Genomic DNA, 6,000 nt, shown 5'->3' with positions numbered 1-6,000 from the left:
TAATGATCCGAAAAGGACTGCGTTTCCACCCTAGGAACCCTAATACAAGTTATGATTATAATAGCTTTAGAGCATTCTTACAGGTCTTATTAAAATATTTGTAATGGTTATGTTTTTGTTCAAAACGGAAATATGAATTCCTATATATGAACTCTTCCGGTTCTAAAATATTGTTTCTTAAGGTCTTCGTACCAAATAGTACATGAAACAACAACATTCTTTTTATAACTAATCTATTAACTCTTTTTTAACATATATTTATTTACTACACATGCAGAGTTGCCAAATTGTCACAATAAAATAATTACTTATCATTTATTGAAACAAAAAATACAAACTTCTAACTTAAAAATTATCTACCGAATCCGGCTTTGAAAGCTTGTTCTACGACCTTTTCATAACACAGAAATCTGCACACTATGCACCAACCTCAAACTGAAAGTTCACCATAAGTCGTCGACCTCAAATTATTTAACACTTAATTCAAATCTATGTTTTGCCTACAACAACAAATCGACAAAAAAAAGCAGAGAGAAAAAGCATTCAAATAACCAAATAACATATATACAAAAAAATATAACTTTCTAAAGTGTTACAAAAGTTAATGTTTGAAGAAGTGAAGGCATGGAGATTTTCCTATTTAAAACTGACAACGCTATAAGATAGGGCCCCCATCCAATTCAATGAACTATTTTTATCTACTAAATTTCATGGCCTACTGCCGGCCAAGAGACCCCATGGGCCATGGCATTGAATTCATTCTTCCGCTATAGAGTCAAGCTTAAGTATGTTTAATTTCAGTAAATGATAATAATTCTGAATAATTGAGCGTTGCAGTTAGCCTTACAGAATTGCAGTATTTTTATAAATACATTTGTGTTTATGTATATACGCCCTAATGACACAAAGTGCAAGTTCACATTTATGATATAAATGACTCTCTGGCCTAGTAAATTGTTATTGTTACTGCAATATGGATTCCTTCTTGTATAATTCGGTTCGTAATGTTGTAAATTTCAAAACAATATTTATATTTCGAGGATAAATGCTTCAAACAAAGTATTGATATATTTAATTTGAAAATTTAACAGCAATTAAATAATTTTCATTTCCATTCGAATTGTTCTTTGACACTTTTTTAAATTATAAATTAGAAAACGATGATTAAACTGAAGACGTTCTAATTAAGTTTATTAACAACTACGAGAAAGAAACAAAATTAAAATTCCAATGTCTTCAAATTCAATTGTGCTTCCAGTCAATAAACACCTAAAAACAGATAATTTATAAAAGATATTTAAAAAGGGTCATTTTTTTAAGTTAACTTAATGGTTAAACTAAAAGTAAGATTCTTAGGCTTTAATAATGTGTTAAAATTAATTTTTATTTTTGCTTTTTTTAGAAAATGATGCCATTCACTGACAAATTTTCAAATAAAATAAAACAATTGTTTACAAAAAAACACTATTTCACAAACTATAGCCGGTAAGCAATGAAGGCATAAATACACCGAATAGAAACATAACCCACAGCTATAGGTCCATCTAAGAGTTCTTAGTAAACCAAAGCTAGATAGCTGGGTTTAGATTGAATGTTGGTGTTTATGTGTTGATTTCGTTCATTTCTCTCGTCATCAGAATAGCGTAAACATGACCCACCTTTTGGCACAAACGAAAATATTGGATTGCAGCAAAAGCAAATAGCTTGCGGCACGACTTTATTCTTAGACTTTCACTTCCTCCGAGTTTTACAAACTATATATGCAGTGTGGTGACAAATTGACAATACTATCTTTTCAAAAGAACATTAAGGATAAGTATTCATAGTATTTTTATATAGTGACTTATGGATAGACTTCATCATACATTCGATATAAAATATTTCTATTAATTTCACTCTAAAATGTAAAAATGAATTTCGTAATAAGAAAATAAGGGATAAATTAATGCTAGTTCTGAAGATTTTCAACAAAAAATATTTATGTAAAACTTAAATACATAGTTGACGGAAAATTCAAATCTTCCGTAACATTTACAGAATTTATTGCCTTAAATTCTATACTACTGTGGATTTTATTTTTGATAAGTAAATATCCTATAACTAATAATTATAGTTATATTAATCATAAATTTCATTGATAAATGTTAAAATTCTTATTGAATAATAATTGTTTATTGCTTGTGATATGTGTTTAAACCAATAAAGAAGAAGATTATTTTGGTTGAAAACATACATAAATAATTTATATTATTTGTATTGAGTATTTTGCAAGCTTATCAAATAATTATCATTTTGTTATCAATATTTTTTTGTAATACTGAACGAGTGACAGCGATAAATCAGTAGGTCAACAAGTACCTATGGAAACCAAGACCGTATGGTTGGATTTCGTTTTACTTTTTGGATGAATAGCACCTCAATATTTAAATAGAATTATAGTGGTTTAACCGCTATAATTGAAAGAACATACATACATAATATTTACACAGGACATCAATCCAATTGAGTCAAAACTTCCATTTTAGTAACGACAATCCCTTTAAGTTCCATTTGTTTGGATAGAATTTCAGATCAAAAATTGTTCATCTTCAAATTAAAAACTTTTAGATTTGAGTCTCAAAAAAATCATGGCATCTAAACTAAAAAAGGAAAAGTTTGATTTTAAAAGAAACTACTTTTTTACTTCCAACACACCTCCTCAGTGCTACGTACGTTTTTAACTGTAAACAAGGTTTTAACAACCAAATAAATACCCTTTTGATTTTGTTTACAAACAAGATGAAATTATTCTCTGATCGAAAGTTTAAGAAGATAATAACGAAATTTACGTATACAATTTATACTGATGATTGTGTAGTTGTTTTCATAGATAAGTATATATAATAACTGTAAGCAACGTCTCGTGGCCTTGTCACGAGAACTAGAGAATAATACTGCAATGTTTCTTAAGACAAGACAAAACAAGAAAAATTGATAAACTTCGATTATTTACATAGATAGGTATAATTCGATGCATTAAACCAAAAGGCTTTAAAATGTACCTCTGTATCTACATACGTACATATATAGTGTACCGCGGTAACTGCAGGAATATTCCTTAAACGGATAAAATGGTTGACCTCATGCTGGTTTGTAGAATCGTGATGAGGAATAAGAATTTGTTTGTTTATTTGTTATGACCCACATTTATTTGGCATACTTACAACGTAGAAATATAGTATTTTTGTCTTTATGAACGTGTTTTGCGCGTCAAAAGGAGATGATTTAAAAAGTGATAAGGACCCTTTGTAGATAATAACTTTAGAAATCAAATACCAAACCAACCGTGGTTGAGAAAAGAATTTCTCAAAGGTTCATTCCACTCTCCAGGTGCCAAATATAATGCTATAGAACATTTTATTGTAAATACAAATTTTGTGTCTGCTTGAAGAAAATTTATTTGTTTGTCTCTAAGAATAAAAGTCTTCAGTAAGTGAGTAATAAAAGATTACAAACTGAAAAGTGGTTAATCAAAAAATAAAAAAATACATACATTTTATTATTTTTCTTATAGTAAGAATCCATTCACCATATGCATTTTCAAAGGTGTCTTACAAAATAAGCACAATTTTTGTCAAGAGAATCAATCCAAATACAATTATTGCTATATTTACCGAATTATTAGATTCTGATTCAAGAGAAGTTACTTTCTTTTTTGAAAATCTTTTTATTTAATTATTTAACAATTATAAATTCAATGTTATGCTCAATATTTAGTCTTTCATTTGCAAACAAATATTTTGCTTTTTATACAAATACAAAGAATAACGTTTTTGAAATGTAGTAAAATGCAGGTTTTCTTACAAACAATAAATACTCCCAAAGAAACTACTAAAAGTTAGTATAAATTGATTTTCGATTCGAATATCTTGGTAAGAAAAAAGTGATGCTTAATTTGAATATCTCGAATAAAAGAAAGTATTCACTTCAAAATTGTTTCATTCCATGCAAAAGTTTTTACTAACTTAAGATTATGTTCTTGATAAATCCAACAGTTGTTTTTTTTTAAGAAATAAATAAATATAATTTCGAAAAATACTATTCAAAACTTCAAACGACTTATAAATTGGCCATTATATAATTGTCGACTTAAAGGATTGATTTTTACTGGGGTCTCATACTTTGTGTTCTCACCTATCAGTTTTTCTTTCAATAATCATACTTAAAGTTTTTTACATTTATTTTTTAAAGATAGAAATTTTCAATTATTGTTATAATCGACATGTCACAAGAACCCCAGTAATTGCTAAATGGCCCCTAAAGAAGAATTGCAAGTCAAACAAATATTTTTTCCAAAATGAGCAATAAATTAGTTAAGACCCAAAGTTAGATAACACTGAAGGAAGAGATTATATTATTCCCTCTGATTCCATTCCAACCCTACATCCACCTCCCCCCTCCCCCAAACACAAACAAATCTCCATTTCGATTTTTAAATCGACATCTAGGAATCCAAAAGAGTAAATTTCAGTATAAAGAGTAAATAAATTTGTGTGTTTTTGTTTGCGCAAGTGCAAAGTGAAATTATAAAGAGAAATTTCTCTGTACACAATACGTAAGAGTGCTTCTTGAATGAGGGGGAAAGCAAGCACGTGTAATTGTGTTTGTGTGTTTGAGTTTAAGCGCAACAGTATGGCATCGACATCATCCATGAACGGAAAATAAAAAGAAGTAGTAAAACAGAAAGAAGACATAAGGAAAAACAACACGATTTGATTACGTTCAGCGGTCGTTGAACCTCCCATCAATGCCCCACCATTTGACCCATATATTATGAAAGTGGAACACTAGGTGACAGCTGATCGCAGGCCTTGTTTAATGGTATTGGCAGAAGCTATGTATTTGTAGTTGAGTTTAAGCAGACGTATAGCGTATAGCAATCATGGTTGCCGCTTTGGTCATTATTATATCGATTGGTCACATTGTAATTTTTTATTTCATTTTGTAATTTGTAACAATAATAATATGTAGAAACTCTCTGTTTCTTATTTTGTTTTATCAAAAAGGTAAAACATACCGAAGTTTTTTTATATCGTATGATAGACGATGGATTGTTTGTTGTAAAGGGATTTTCAATAAGGGCGCTAGATGTGGAAATGGAATAAAACAAGCTTTGTGTGAGGTATTGACAAAATTATTGTTTTATTTGAAATGCGCATTAATGCCATTAAGTGTGGAATATGACATCATTCAAATACCCGTCTCGGCTTCTTACGGTGGCATAGATCCGAGAGTTTAAATTTTCAATTACTCTTAATCTACTGTGAAGGGTCACCACGTCTAGCATAAAATGGGCACAATGCGATGCGCAGCGTTTACGTTAAAGAACACTCATTTTGATAATAAAGTTTTATCATTTGAACGTGCTGTTCAAAACTGTGTTCCTAAAACTCGGCCTGTTTTTTGCGATAATGCTTATTATGATATATTTACTCAGAAGAAATTGTTGTTGATTTTTGTATAATAGTGTAAGTTCACAAACGCATCACTGCAGATATGATTCGTAATCATCCCTGTAGCACGTTCACAAATAATTGCCATCACTTAAAATGTCAATTGTTCATTATTGCAAAGTTCGAAAAATTGGGGCGCAAATATAAATATAAAAAGCACCAAGAATTTCATTGATGCATCTACATTAATTTGGAGAAAATGGCGGAAAAAGACATTGAACATTAATTAATCAAATTCTAAATTGTTTATAAATTAAATAATTTCATGAATTTCAGAGAATATCTTACCAGCTCACAAATTAACAAGATTAAAAAGAAGGTGAATTGATTGCCGGCAAAAGCTGTTTTAAACGTAAAACTTTTTTTCAATCAGCATCACATCGTAATCAGCTAAGCAACGATCAGTATCGCTACCAAAAAATGTTAAGTTTGTGAATTTAGTTTAAACTTTAATAATGTTCCACTGAATTTGTTAATTTTACTTTGAAAGTTTGCTTCAAATGGCAAC

This window comes from Eupeodes corollae, chromosome 2, assembly GCF_945859685.1.
Source record: "Eupeodes corollae chromosome 2, idEupCoro1.1, whole genome shotgun sequence".
NCBI classification, from domain to species: Eukaryota; Metazoa; Arthropoda; class Insecta; order Diptera; family Syrphidae; genus Eupeodes; species Eupeodes corollae.
This window is presented reverse-complemented; position numbering follows the sequence as displayed.